The sequence below is a fragment of the Anser cygnoides genome, chromosome 2 (genome assembly GCF_040182565.1).
Source record: "Anser cygnoides isolate HZ-2024a breed goose chromosome 2, Taihu_goose_T2T_genome, whole genome shotgun sequence".
NCBI classification, from domain to species: Eukaryota; Metazoa; Chordata; class Aves; order Anseriformes; family Anatidae; genus Anser; species Anser cygnoides.
In genome coordinates this window covers 155,734,144-155,750,005 of record NC_089874.1, presented here as the reverse complement: position 1 = coordinate 155,750,005, position 15,862 = coordinate 155,734,144, and the positions used below count along the sequence as shown (strand labels likewise).

General features: G+C 44.7%; 1 protein-coding gene across 2 annotated transcripts in view; it reads left to right on the top strand.

Moving 5' to 3' along the window:
- The window catches only part of ST3GAL1 (ST3 beta-galactoside alpha-2,3-sialyltransferase 1), a 75,793-nt gene that overhangs the window by 24,767 nt on the left and 35,164 nt on the right, over positions 1-15,862 (top strand). The window lies entirely within an intron of this gene.

The window sequence follows — 15,862 nt, the reverse complement described above, 5'->3', positions numbered from 1 at the left end:
CGCTGTGTGGCCTTTCTGCACTGCGAGAATTTATTTTCCCACTCGGGGCCCCTGGGCTGGACTTTGAAAACGAGAAGCATATTTTGAGCTTTTGTTCCAACAGAGTGTCAGCTCGCTTGCTCCTGCTGAACCTCTCCAAGTGCTGCAAAGGTGTAAAGAGAAAGCAGCCTGGCTCGCGTCTTCAGTTTTGTTTTTTGTGCTTGCCTGATGGGCATTTTCGGTCGGTCCTGAGCCTGCGGGTCAGGCTGTGTGGCTGAGCAGGAAAGGTCCCACAGTATCAGTGCACACTACAGAGCTGCCTGCAGCTTCCTCGGCTCACTCGGTGTGAGATATCCATCTTCCAAGGGAGTAAACCACAGGCGTGACTCCCCACACAATGACCAACTTTTATGGGGAGCTTGCGGCTCCCCGCGAGGGCTCCTCCTCTGCGCTGCTCCTCTTCCAAAGGCAAATTAAACAGATCTATTCCTATCCGACTGAAGCCATTGAGTTACTTAAACAGATTGACCTGACTTAGGCTTATCAATTTCTTTAATGAGGTGTCCTCTGCAACTTCTGCTTGGCTTTTCTCCATCCTCCTCGTTAAAAAAGTTTATTTTGGGATCTCTTTGTTCCAGGTGGGTTCATTGCCAGCCGGTTGGCTGGCTGTACGGCTGACCCTTATCCCCTAATAATGCTTTAATTTTAGCTTTTATGTCATGAGAAATTGAAAGCGAAGGCACTGAGAAATTACCTCGCTTGTAAATTCATGATTTAGAGATCATTTTGACTCTACCCAAGGAGCAGGAATGGAGAGAGGGCTTCTTAACTCCGCCTGCATGGAAATAATCCTGCAGAACAGAAGAGTTTCAAGATTAAGATGCTTCATCTTGCAGCCTGGGTGAGATGCCTTCTCATGATAGCCTTTTAAAATGACAGAATTGACAGATTCCACCCATGCCGGAGGATAACAACCTCCCACTGCAACTTCTTTACCAAGTCGAACCCGCAGGATCAAATGGTGGGTATCTGTGAAGGGCCTACCCAGAGTGTAGGAAAAAATTCATTATTGATGCATAGAGAAACCAATGTGTTTCTCTGGGATGAATATGCACCAAAAAAGACTGAATTGATCCAAGTTTACTCTGATAAAACTGTGCTCTGCTCCAGAGTAGCTCTCCATCTCCCAATCTTTCTTTTGGATGCTGATAGTGCATCTCCTAAAGCTATTAAATCAGTTAATGTTAGCGGGTTATTTTCTGATTTTTTTTTTCCTTCAGCCAGTAGCTATCACATATATATCATTTACCACCCAGGGCCAGATCCTCTAAAGGACCTGTATGTGCATGAATTCATGCCTTTTTAAAGGCTTCGTTGAAGCCTACACAGAGGCCACCTTTCCTGTGCTCCTTGCATCCTGCCCCTTGAACCTTCTTCACCCAAAGGTACCCCCAAGAGCTACATCCCACCAAGACAAAACCTGACAAGCAGATCTGGCTATTTTCATTTGGGGCACAGATTATTAATCCAGCAGGTGAGATACCGTGATGGAAATCCTCCCAGGTGGAAGAGGAGATGTAACTTGCGTGTCCTGTCTGAGCACTCGGTGGTGGTCCCTCAATCTCCTCTCAACAAAACTGATGCCTGTGGTTGACTTTTCTGCTAAAGCCTGTCTTGTCCACACGTGTTAGGCACAACATTGGCAATGCTGAGACCCCAAGGTCTGATCAATGCCTGTTTTTCAGGTGCCTGCTGTGTGCAGCAATGACAGATGCTAAATGCTCAGTCCTGTCCAGAGGCAGTGTTCAGGGACGTCATTCTGAGCTCCTCTGGGGACCTACTACTACTACTATTATTATTTTATTATTATTATTATTATTTTATATTGTTTTCCTTTAAGGCAAAGTCCCTGCAGAGTTTAGGTGGCAGCGTGGGAAGAGTGCTGCTAAGCAGAGGGTATCAGACGTGCAAGTTTGCACTCAGGCATCCATCTTAGTCTCTTTTTGTTGGTTTTAACTCTGACCTTTTCCTGCAGCAGAGTCTATCAGAGCTGTCCAGGCTTAGCAGGGACCACTTTCACCTTCTTCAGTATGCAGCATATGTACTGCTAGTAGAGGCAGGATCCCAGCTCCAGGGAGGTATCATTTACGTTTATCCTGAGGTTTGCTCATTTGTCCTAGTTGAAATAAAGCCAATTTAACACCAAGTTGCTGCAGAAGAAAAACCTTCTGCTATGGCAAATAAACCACCTCTGCTTCTGCCGCTCCAGCTTCAGACACCCAGCTGATGCACTGACACCACCACCTCAATCTCAAATGCATGGTTAGAAGAGCAGGGCAGGGAAACACAAGATAAATCTTGCATAATAGATGCCTTCTATATCGAGACAAATCTTATTCCCAGACAGGGAGAGGAGGAGGAGTGTGTGAGGCTCTCAGCTTGTCTCTGCACAACCAGGGAAGAGAGGATGCAGGGAAGCAGAGGCAACCCCACAGCACCATCATTACAGGTTGCAGACTGTGACTGCAGAGCAGAGATGACTCTTGCATGGCATGATATTTATTACTGACTGCTATTGGATTTTTATAGACCTGATTCAGCAGAGCATTTGCATCTACATTATTTAAGTGAGTGGAAAACCCACTCTGTCTTTATAAAGTTAGATGTGTGCTTAAGTGTCTCGCTGAGCTGGGATTAATTTAGGGAAAATAAATAGCTGCTGGCTGGCTTGGATAGCAAGCAGTCTGGGGCCAGCATTTGCAACCTGACTAGATTTAGCATGTTTCTCTTCTGAGAACCTAACTTCAGATACCTCAGCGCAGAAGTTTATCAAAAATACAAGTGTTAGTGAGAAAATCAGAGCCTTAACTACATTGAATCCCACTCAGCCCTCCAAACACTAATTTACAGAGTGTTTTCCAAAGCGTGTGGTCCAAACAGTTGGATAATGAATGTAAAGCTGTCCAGAGGGTCATGTATATCGGATTTGCAGGAAGCATTATTGAGTTGTGGTCAAAATGACCACACATAGACCTATCCTGACTCAAGTAACCATACACAAGTCTGCGTGTGAGCCAAAATAATTTGGAGAAGGTGTTTCTTGTGCCTTTGTGTGTGCCCAACAGGCCTGAGCCTGCGTTCCTCTGCAGGCTCTGAGAAAGCTCCCATTAAAATCAAAGAGGTTTTTGAGTGAATAGGGAGTTTAGGCTGTATCACTGTGGATTTTAGTTCTTTCCATTCATTTTCCTTTGATTATGAGTACAACACTTTATTTTTGCACAGTGTAATATTTTCTTAAAGGCACATTTGTAGCTAATAACATTTATGAAAAGGTAGCTTTGACTGAAACTGCGTCTGAATATCACTTAAATAATAAATGGGAATGCCATATATTCATTAAAATTTGAACAATGATAACTGTATGTCTGTTAGAGTTCTCTTTTTGATGGATGTGGCCAGCAGCCATTAAAATACAGTGGGAATTTTTGTTTGCAGACTCACAATGACTGATAATAACACTCTTGATAAGCATTTGCAGCTCAAGATGCTGGATTTACAAAAGGGATTCATCACAGCTAACAGGGGCTGTGAAGATTGAAATGTTACCATCATTCAGCTGTACATTTTCTTTATTTTTTTTTGTAGTCATGTGTGTTTGAGAAAGGATCTTTCTTCCCCACCCATCTGTAGAGTTCATTTTGTGCTGGCTCCTATGAGAAGCTACTCAGTTCCCAGAAGGAAAATGTTGGCCCATATCCCCCGTTGGTTTGAACTGGCCGCAGGGAGAGAGGTGAGATGAAGGTGTTTGATGAAGGCATGCGCCTTGCCTAGGCTTCTCTGCCCCTTTTCACAGCAAACCATGCACAGCCAGAAGAGTCGGTAGCAGCTAACATTAGTGTATAGTTTCAAATGATTTACATCTAATTTCAGACCACTGTGACTATAAATACACTATAAACAAATATAAATATAATATAAATAAAGCTGTCCAACAGATCTTTAAAACAAGCCTATCCTTGCTCTGAGGACAAAGCAGTTTTTAGCATCCTGTCCCAGACATATTCCCTCTACCCAGACAGAGTGTATATAGCTACTTGTGACCTCTAGCTAGTGTGCCCCTCTATTTTTTAACTCCGAAGGTTTGTAGAATTTAGAGGTGGAAGTGACCTATTGGGGCATCTAATCCATTTTCTACACTCCTCTGCTCTTTTTCCAAGAGTTTGTGTTTCTGGGCTTTTTAATGTTTACAGATGCATTAGTACCACCACTGTTTCTCCAGCTCAGTGATGTGTGGATGTCATTTGGCTCTAACAAGGAGACCCACGCAGCACTTTGGAGCAGGCGAAAAATGTGGAAAAATCCTCCTACGAGCATCCATCCCAGAAAGTGACTTTGCTTAGCTTACAGTAAATACAACATTCTTTAAAAATACATCGTTCTTTAAAAAATGTGTTTACTACAGACTATGTAACTCATTGCCTAGACCTACAAAGCTGACCCAACAGACAGCGTAGTGCAGTGGCTAAGATGACTGACAGTCAGCTGGCAAACTTGTATTCTTCGTTTTGACCTTCAAAAAGTCACTTAATGGAACTTTTCCTTTCCATCCTTGACCATTCTGCAGGGCAAGGTTTATCTGAGCAAGAAGTGCTTACTAAGCATCAGTATAGCATCTACTGGGCCAGGACCCTGAGCTTTATCTCTCAAGCCTAGTCGACTACAAATAATATGTTGCTCTCCTGAAGAAATAAAGCTTTGGAAGAAGTTTGTAGGGCCAGGTTTTTGGCTGGCACAAAGGATTTGCCAAGGCGTTTGAGTTTAGCTTTTCCTTTGTCATCAAGGATATAGTCTGTTGACTTCACTGATTCTTTCCCCATTCATGTGTTCAGTTCCGATCTGGCAGTGGGAGCTGGAAGGCTCACATCCTTGTGCATTAAACAGGATGCATCGCCTAATTATTATTTTGATTAAATTTTGTGATTAAGTGGTCTGTAATTGTCTGTGGGCTCAGACTTTCCAAGATATTACTCAGAGCTGTGTTGACTGATCATCTGGTCAGGGCTGAGGTGGCAGTGCATTGATTAAATCTTGAAGGGGAAGTGGCACACATCTCTACATGCACTTAAGCTCTGGGGAATTTTGTTATATCTGTTTTTGGTGAGCAATATGTACAAGTGTATCAAGTGCAAAGCTGGATAGGTAATAAATGTCGAGAAAGGATCTGCGGGGAGATACACACGTAATATGTATTAATGACTCCTTGTTTAATTTCAGAAGAGAAAGAAATACCAGATTCCTGATAAATGTCCAAAGTAAGTACATAAAACAAAGAAATAAATATATGGTAGCAAAGTAACTTCCCTTTGATGACTAATGCTGCAGAATTTTTAAAGCTAGGGAAGAAACAATTTTAGGGGTGATTAAACTGAAATCTCTCGTTCTCTGCCCTCTCAGAATAACCATCCATGCATTTCAAGTATTACTCCTTTAATAGGCTAAGGCATATTGATAAATAATAATAATAATAATAAAAAGCTTATTTTAACAAAGAATGGGCAGTCCGGAAGTCAAATGCTGTTTTTTCCAGCTCTCTGCGGCTTGGACTTAAAAGCTTGAATAGCACCCAGCAATAACAGCGTGGAGATGAAATCCACTTGGATAAAAAGTACAGAGCAATGCAGCTTGACAGGCTGAGTCCTAAAGGGCAGCAGTCTTGGATGCAATAGTCTCTCTCATTTTGAATAATTGCTGGGCAACCTGAAATCCAACATTTATTGCTGAGTACAGGCGCATTTGCTGTCCCTGGTGACCCTCTATAAGCAAATGTGCAATACGATTTTATTACGAGGAGCGCGTTTCACACAAACTGTTTGCTTTACAGAATTAAATAAACGCAGACAAAGGACGGTCAATACGATTGTTTTGCCTTCTTGCATTTAAATGCTGTATCCTAGGCAGTTCAATAGCAGGCCAGGAGAGAGAACTGTTCTGTCAAAATGGGTTACCCAGAGGAATTCACCTTTGAGAAGAAGCTCACAAGAGCACCAGAACTAAGGGGTTGCTCCTCTGTAGACCAGCAATACATTCAGATTTATGCCTTCATCTAAGTAGTCAGACGCGATTGATGGCTCGCAGGGATTAGGTTGACTGGGGAAATGTGAGCCAAAAAAATTTGTTTCCAAACTGTAACGGCCAAGCAGCGGAGAAGCTTTGATTTTACTGCCAATGCAGCATTTGAAGAGTGAAACCATATTTGTGGCTGTGGCTGAAAGAGCTTCTGGGAGACATTTTGAACCCGTGCCATGAATTTATGAGCTAGAAACATTTTTCAGTGCACAGAAAAAAAGGACATCTTGGACTAGCACTTGCCTCAGGAGGGATTGAGATTGGTCTTGCCTTTGGGCAGAGCCTGCACTGAGATAGGTATCTCTTCAGTGCAATTAGAGATAAAGGCATCTGTTGCATCCCTTGTCATGATGACAGCACGTTGCACTTTTGTGGAGGGACATTAGGAGCCACTTAAAGTGCCAACTAGTGCCTTATTTGTTGTGCTAATGCATTCCTGTGCTGTTGATTCTCCCTGCTAGGACATCCCTAGACTAGGCAGAGGCAGAAAGCTTAATGTGTTCAGCCCTTTTTCTTTCTACCAGGGTTGTAAGCACAGCAGGGCTAAGACATCCCAAGGCATGGAGCAGGGGCTGTGCTTTTGTCTCCATAAAAAAATGGAGAACCCCATTCAGAGATACACACCCTAAGCTCTAAAATCTTCTCCTTGTTCATATTCTGGTACACACTGATGTTGTTTCTACCCCCCCCCCCCCCCACCCCCCCCATGTTGCTTCATCGCTGTGCTCTTTGTACAATGATAAGGTTAAATCAAAGGGAGGTATTATAAAATATATATTGTATGTGATTGATAGCGTTGCATGAAAGCAAGAGTAAATTCTGAAATGTTGATTTGCTGTTCAAAGACCAGTGCTTGGGCTTTTTATGAGGCTTGAGCTGAGGAATATAAACCCAGGATGACAGGCACGGTGGGACTGGCTATTCAGACTATACCACCAGACTTTCCTATTACTCGAGGCGCGCGCAGCACGGAGTAGCAGAGAGAAGCCACCACTACTCAGCAAGAAGTTCTCGGCGGCTGCTTCACGTCGTTTGGTGGTGCAGGGATGAGGTGTTCTACGGGTCGAGCTCCTGTATGTGCCTGAGCTGAACCAAGGTATTCTGGTGGGTTTGTCCTCGGCACGGACCAGGATCAAGCCTCCAGCTCCAGGGAGCAGAATGGGCAGAGTGCAGGAGTGCGCAGCCAAATGAAACGGATGCTAACGTGAAGCTGGTCAAGGGGAATATAAAAGGACTTTTCTTTCAAAAAGTTGGGTAATTGGTGGCCCAGACTTCCAGGAGAAAACGTTTGAGAACTGATTGTGGTAGGAAGAAATTCCCCTGTTCACTCAAAAGCTCCTGGATCCTGCCAACTCATTACTGTGCTGCTGGGACAGGTAGGAAGGGCTTCTTTCCAAAAATAAAGAGGCATTATGCAATAAGCTTAGTTATGTTACTAACTAAAAGACGGATGTCCTGCTTACTGTTAGCTTTCAAATCCAAGCAGGCAGTCATACTGATTGTTACGGATTTATTTTTTTTCCTCTTATACAGGGAAACGTGGGGAAGGGCAGGACTCAGTATTTATCATTCTACTTTTGATTCTATATTGCAGCATGATAATTGATGCCAGATCATGGCCCATGCTGCTAGAAGCTTTTGTGTTGACTTTGGGCTTTGAACCAGGGCTGAGAAGCCACATCACGAATCATTCACAGGTCCCCCTGGTAGAGTAAGACCCTTGCAGGGCCAGTTCTGGAGTTCTCAGTGAAATGAATAAATCTGGATAAAAAGTGCCCATCTTTGGTCTGTTACTTCGTATTTTTCTGTCCTGGTTCTGATGTAGAGGTGTCCTAAACTCAATGCCCGCTGTTGTAAACAGGAGAAATCTTAAAATTCATCCTGAATTTTAAAAAGGGGATATATATATATTTTTTTTTTTGATAAATCTGCTGGTAGAAATCATTTGGAAGACTCAGCTGGCTTCACTTGAACTTGGAGCAGGCTCAAGATACGGTCACTAGTCCAGCAGTGAAAAAATCTCTGTGTTTGTTGTCAGCTGCTAAATCCTCCCCCTGCACTCGGGGTTCTTCACACCGCCTGCCTTCAGGCAGTTAATTGTGATGTCTCAATTGGGAGGCCAGTAACTGAGAAGGCGAGGGAGGGAGAAGCGGTGGGGCGAGCCTCTGCACCGGTTGCTCGTGGAAAGAATTTGACTTGGGAAGTTACAAGTGTGGGTTGAACGTTTGAGATGAAGGAGAGCGTCCCAGCGGCAGGCTCACGCGCTGGCAATTCCTGGGGTGAGGCCCACCGAGCGTGTCCACCTCTGCTCCCCTGCTTCCCAATCCATAGTGACTTGCATTACCCTCTGCAGCTCACTTTGTCCCAGAAAGTCTTTCAAATGCCTCTTTTTTTCTCCTCATTCACTCTCCTTGCTTTTGAACAGATGGCGTTGAAGGACTTGTACCTTTCCCCCCCACCCTCCATCCTTTTTTAGGCTCTCCGTGCCTTTCCCAGCTCTCCTCCTGTCACGGGCGATGCCCCTGACAGCTGACCTCTCAATCCTGTGCCAGCAAGCATTTTTCTTCTCCAGAAACCGATCTGGTACGAGGCTCCCTGACAACTAACCCCCTCCTGACCTCTCGCCCCGGGGTGCCTGCTCAGTCCTTCTGCAGGGGGCACGGGGACGGACGGATGGACGGACAGACACCCACCCTGCGATGCTGCGGGTGGAAAGCATTCACCAGCACGGCAGCACAGGCTGGATAATAAGTGAAAAATCAGCCAGAGAGGCAAAGTGTTCCCTTCTGCAGAGAGAGCCTGTTCTCACCTGGCCTCTTGGAGCTAATCACGGTGGCAGGAGCCATTGTTTATTTTCTCCCATCCTTGTCTTTCTTGTTTTATGGTAAATTAGAGCAGGCAGGCGCGCCATCCATCAGGCTGTAAATGCTGTGGGGTGTTTTGGCTTTGTGCTAAATAATTGTGCGTTTTATTGCTATTTACACATTCATTTTCCTAGGCAATAAAATGCAAACTGCAGGCCCCGATACTTTTCTTGTTTTCTGGATGTATCGAGACAGCCACACAGGCTTCAGCAGCAGCATGCAGCCTGCTGCCATAAATTCACTGTTATTTGAACAGGTCTAACATTTATTTATAATTAATGTCAAAGACCTTGCACAGTAATGACAATTATTGATTTTTTATTTTTTTTATTTAAAAAGAAAAATAAATGACTTTTTTTTTTTTTTCCTTATTACTGCCATAGCAACCCAATCGAGTTAGAGTGGCTAATCTTCTCCAGGGTGGTTGGAGAAAAGGCTCTGAGAAACTGGTGGTAAAGTTATAAAGCAGCATGCAAACCCTTAACTCTAGGGTCCTTACAGATCGGGGATGTCGTGCTGGAGGAGCAGTAACTCAGACGAGCAGCTCTGATGGTGGGCATCCGTGGAGATGGCTGGCAGAGGGAAAGCTCTGCAGCAGGAGCTGTTACAGCCACTGCAAACCAAGCACGTGTGGAGGTGGCAGTGGGATTAAATGTCCCACTGCAGGGAATGTCCCAAACTCCAGCTGTGGGTTATTTAGCATTTTCTATGTTTGACTGCACAGGGGATTTTCTGTCGCGGGCTGGATGCAGTGCTTGCGTGCACTGCAAGGGGATGGAGCTGGGATGGAGAGGAGCCACACACACATGCACAAGGCTTTGTATCGGGACCAAAGGAGCCTTAAAATACATTTCCAGACTTCGAGCCGCCTTCCTGGTGTTAAGACACTGACCATACATTTGCAAAACTAATTCCCCTTGTTGGTAGCCCTTGCATGGCAGCGCGTGCTTCCTTTTCAGTCCTACTGTGGCCCGTTACACCACCGAGTTTGCTGCGGGTGGCATCAGGCTTGGCAAAGAGCGCTGGGAACAGCAGCCAGCTCCATCCTAAACTGATTTCCCCCTGCCGGGGATGGCTGCCTCACAAGTGCAAGGACCCAGCCGATCCAAACCCCTGGTGCTTTACGCATTGGAGGCTAGAAAGGTCTGCAGAGGACAAAGCAATATTTCCATTATTTCTCCAGCTCCTAATGATTTAATTTCAAACTCCTGGGCAGGGAAAGGAAAGGAGCAGGTTGGTGGAGCGGTGGAGTTGGGAGCTGGGGATGGATGCTTTCTGCCTCGAGCACCGTGATGGTGGCAATAGGGCGGATGCCCACGGATGCCCCCCCTTGAGGCTTCAATCCCGTTTCTCTCCTGAGGGATTCCCCATCGGCTCTTGGGGGTGTTGAGAGGCCAAAACTGTGGAAACCAGTGAGGGGCAGGTGCTCAGCATCACTAGAAACTCAGCCCCCAGCATCTTGGTTACACCAAATGACTGCAAAGAGCACAGAGGCCAAAGTTACTTGTTTGACATCAAGCAGCTGAAAATGCTGCCCAGATTTTGTCACTTCAAGCCTGGTGTTTCCAGGGATTTGTTTATTACAGGTTTTGTTTGTTTCGTCTGGGACAAACAGGATTTTTTTTTTTTTTTTTTTTGCTTGCTTATCAGGAAGACAGCTCTATTTTCATTCCTTACTTAGGTTGGCATTTCTGCAGTTATTAAGATATGTCCGGCCAATTCGAAGCAATGCACAACACCTGTCAGGTCTCAGGCCTTGCAGATCAGGGGTAGGTACTGTAAAGGTGGGACCACGCAGCAAATTGGCTGTTGGGGCTGCAGGAACAGAGGGGATGAACTTCCGTCTGCTGTGACAATGCCGAAGGTGGGATTTAACTCCCTGTTTTCTTTTAAAGCTGCTTCTGGAGGTTTTGGTTCTGCCTGTGCCGAGCAGGGGGGAGACGGGAGCCGCGTTTCACCCCAGGGGTGCTTCGTAGCCCCGGCCCTGCTCTGCAGAGGGGGCACCTGCAATAGCAGCCGTGGAGAGAAAGAGGGGTGATTTCCTCCTCCTTTCTTTCCGCCTTTGCTGTTTTTATTGTGGTTGGAGCTTGGTTTGGTTCAGAGCAGAACTGTGGACTGCGGGTAGGTCTGTGTGTACCTCGCACACTTCTTGCACGTCCCACATAAGGGTTAACTCCAGCGGTAAGCCCGCAGCAGGGCTATAAGCCCTCTCTCAGACCCTTCCTGCTCCCAGCTAATCCAGACAAATCCTCTTTCCTTGTGCCTTCTCCTCTTTTCTCCACAACCTCGGGGCAGAAAGAAGGTGGGGCTAAGGGGAACGTATGGAAACACGCTTTAACCATTTTTAACCACTTTGGTATCTGCGTGAAGGCAAAATAGCCTCCCCCAGGAACAGCGCAGCCCCTGATTTCATGGGGGGGCTACATATATGTGGCTGTGAGCAGCCTGTGTGGTCCTCTCCGTTTAGCTGCCTGCCTCAGGACTTTTCCTATAAATTCATATAAGCCCCCCAACTCTTCCTATAATTCCCAGCACATCGTGTCCTGTAAATGAGGCAAGGGGTCCCAGGCTAAAGCTGTTTCCCCGAGTGTCTGTAGCTGGAAGGAGGGAGACATTCCTGCTCCTCGTCCCCCTGGGGTGCAGCTTTAGCAGTGGGTGGGTGCTCACACACAGCCCACGGCAATGCACAATGATGTTACAAAAAAGTCTGGGTTTCCTGGTTGGGTTTCCTAATGATTCAGGGCCAAAAGTTTGCCAGCATAGCATTACATCCAATGGAGGGACTTGTTTCAACTCATTTCTGATTGTTACTAAAATGGGACTTTGGGGAAGATGTGGGAGTTGTTTTGTTGATTTTTTTTTTTTAATTTTTTTTTTTTTGCTATTGTCTAAGCTAGGAATGGTTCTGTACTGATAAAAAATTGCTTGGTGAGGCAGGAGAATGTCCTCTCCTGAGTGTTTTCAGGACAAGTTTAGACAAACATCTCATAAAATGGCTATATGTCACTGGCTGGTGCCGCCTTTGCAGAGGAGGAAGCCTCCGAGCACCTCGCCCAGCTGAGCCTCCTACGTTTCCGTGACCAAATGTCCAGAACCAAAGCCAAACGTCTCCGTGGCAGTCCTCCAGCAGTGCCAGCCACAAGCTGCACCTCTCCGTGTGGCTGTGAGGGCTAAAGCATCCTCCTCAGCTGCGTTTCTGGGTGGTAGCTCAGCGAGCAGAAATGAGTGCATGTATTTGTAAAACTCAGGCGAGACGATTTTGCCTTCGTATCCCGTGTGCTGTCACTGTGAGCCCTGGTGCCGCCTGGTTCCCACACTTCCCTCACCATTTCTCATACAGGTCAGCGATGCACCAAATCCGCTGTGCATGTAAATCAGAGCAGGGTCGATGAAACTCAGGAGTACGAAGCGCAGGAGGAAGGAAAACGAGAACGATTTCCATCAGCTCCAAGTTTAGAAATATCTCTGATGCTGATCGCTGAAAGCACAGCTTTAAACAAACATCTGGGGGCAATCCCCCAGAGCACAGGACCCCCTGATACTCGCTGGCTGGATGGGAACAGCCCAGCAGCAAAAACTACCTTGTGCTAGATGAACCCCTCATAGCCGTGTGTGATGAGGATTTGGGCTGGGGACTCTTGACCCCTCTTGGAGCAACTTGAAAACAACGATGCCCTTGAGCTGATGCTGTCTCCTGCGTAAAAAGCCATTGATCAGTTCTCCTCTAGGAACTTCAGCTGTATTTGCTTCCTTCTGGGTGCAGTCATTATTTTTCTGCATTTACTTTTTTTTTTTTTTTTGAGTGAGAGAGATGTTAAAAAAAGGAGAGATTAAAAACTCATCCTACCATGTTTAAAACCAAGCCAAGCAGAACAGCGTATTTTCAAGAGTTCGTCGTATACAATTCCTGACAAATCCTTGAGACATTTTAATTAAAAGTGAAATGACTTTTCTTTTTCCTTTGCTTAATTGAGGCCACAGGAATAAAAATCCTGGAGCTCCCACTTGCAAAGCAAACTTTTTGACACGAATTGACGGCTCATTTAAAAGCAAACCCAAAGCCCCAGGCTGCTGCCGCCCGCAGTTGTTGGGACAGTTAGTTTTTAACACTGTGCCCATTAAAACTTGCCCAGAGCTCTAATGCTAGATCAAGAGGTGACATTTTTCTAAGCCCCGTTTTCAAAGCTACCATGAAACTTTTCATGGGGGTGAGAACAGGAGCCCTGGGACCATTCATTGCAGTAGTCTTTCCTGGCCTGAAACATCCATCCTTCTTCAGGGAGATTAGGTAGCTTTTCTTTCTGTTGCAAGCTTTTATGTGTATTAGTAATATTTGTGTGAATTGCTAAACAGCTTCCATGTTGCAAGACAGGACTGATACTGATCTTCGGTTGACACAGGAGAAAAAGATCTTTGTTTTCTGAGACACCAGCTTGTACCAAACGGGCAGATTTTGGAAATTGCTCCTGGGGAACAGTCAGCAGCAAGGAATCCCTCGTTGTCCTTCAATAATCAGCATCCCAAGGACAGAGCTGTTCCCTCTTCCACTCCTTGTTATTGATAAAAGAGTAAATCCAAGCCTACGTTTCCAGCATCTGGCCTGCTATAGCTTTATTTCTAGGCAGGATGAGGTTGGCAGCACTGCACAGGGCAAGAGCAAAGCATTGATGCCGTATATTGCAAGATGATATTGGTGACCATTTTCTTGTGCTAAAATTTCAGTTTTACAGACTCAATGGGCTATAGTATGATACTGACTTAGAGTTCAAAATTTTAGTACTGAATAAACTAAATCTTCCTCTGCTAATTATTTCTGTATAGAGAAGTGATACTCGGAATTTCTCTTTGAACCAGGAAGCCCTTAAATATCTTGGGACTGCTGGCTGCCTTAGCACTCTCCCTTTTTATGTTTTAACCACCCAAGTAAGACAAATGGAAAAAATGCCATAGTTTTGTGCACGCCTGTGTGTATTTCTCCAGCATTCAATTATCAGCATCCACATACTTCAGTATTAACATTTTTAATGCACTTCAGGATGCCCGGTCGAGCTGCTGCATGTGCAGCTCTGATGTATGCAAATCCATTTTGTATGCAGCTCTTGACATATTTTCATATTCAGGATTATGGGAAGCCTTTTCTGTGCCACTCTGATGTATGCTAATCTTTGTTTCTCTACAAACACTTGAAAAGTCCGGACAAAAAGACACAATTTCTTCTTCACCGAGATCCTGCAGTTTTCTATATCCAAGTTGCCACACAATCCAGAGCAAAGCTTCCACCGATGGAGCGTCATAGGCCTGGATTCAAATTGCCTGCTCGGGGCAACTACTTCTGTCCATCAGGTATTAGGGACAAAAGGCAGCCTGAACCCTTCATTTCTTTCCGAACTGGAAAATTAACTTCACAGCTGGCCTGGGAAGATCCCCATGTGCACAGGGGCTGGATGATGTGTGGGCTGGGAGCAAGAGCACACAGTGCACGTGGATCCAAATAAGTCAAGTGCTCCTATTAAGGGTGTATAAATGACCAATCAATTAAAGTAGCTGCATAATGGCTTTGTAATTCTGGCTTGCAGCACAGGATATTAATTACTGCATGCATTGCTTATATCTATATGTTTTTTAATGTCTTATTGACTCCTTAGAAACTTCCTGTGACTGCCAATCTCTCAGAAGCCTGCACAGTAAATGGAAACCTGGAAGTATTATCTTGTACATACCGTAGCTTGCATGGACTGCCAGGTCCAGACTGCACACAGGTGCTAAAAACCCTCTGAATTTTATTGTGGGCAGGTCGACACCAGTGCCTTCATAGCACAGGAAAAACTAAGCTTCATTCCCACGTTTATGAAGGAGCCCCCTGTGGTGCTGTTAAACCTTCTCTAGAATGAATTCAGCGTGTCTGATGAATAAATGTTTAATGCAGAGCCATATCTGTTGGTGTCATTGATTGTAAGAGAAAGGCTGTTGGTTGTGAACAGGAGCTAACAACCCTGCAGTGCCAACAACTGCTTGGTAGCGCTCCCAGGCAGGAATCCCAGGGAAGAGAGTTAGAGATGCTCCAATGGGCCTGGAAACGTTTCCTAGGTTTGGGGGATTATTGACAATACTTTTATCATTATTATCTACCCTTTTATCATTATTATGTCTCTGGATTTAGAATTATAATGCCCTCAGGGTCCCTGCAGTGTGTTAATCACATTCTTAGCATCAGAAATCAAGGTGCCTCGCAACATATTCCTTGCAGTGTCTTCCACATGAACAGCTGTATTTATAGTCACATTTCCTTTGGTTTTAATCAAGAAATAGACCGGTGACTATTTTGGGGCTGGATACTCATAGACAAGCAAGCAAAACACCTGCTGTCAATGTGATTGAATTCTACCTTTAGTTTAAAGTGTCCTTTAATCTGAAATAATCCTATATCCTCTTCTGTAATCCTATAAAACTGAAACTAATGCATGTACAGGAATTCACTTCTACAATATTTTTAACTTGCCTCTATTTGTACTACTGCTGTTGCCACCGTTAATTTGTCTTTCTGTATTTGGATTACCTGAAAGTGTTCTTACTGTCTCTGGGAAACTAGGAAGATTTTAAAATATATATATATAGTCAGCCCAAAAGGAATTAAAACTAAAAAGAAGAGGTGAAATTTTCTTAACCTTTCTCCTATGAGTGAAATTAGAACTTTTTCATTTTGTTCTTCTAAATGTTTTGCTTTCCTTTAATTGTTATAAACTACACATTTTATAAGTTTTTTTGCAAGATGAAAACTAGAACTTTTTATTTCAAATGTTAAAGAGTCCTCTTTTTAAAAAAGTTTACTGAAACAGAAAATGGAAAATTATTGTATCCCCAAAATTATGGTTTTAGCAAACTGACACCCCCCT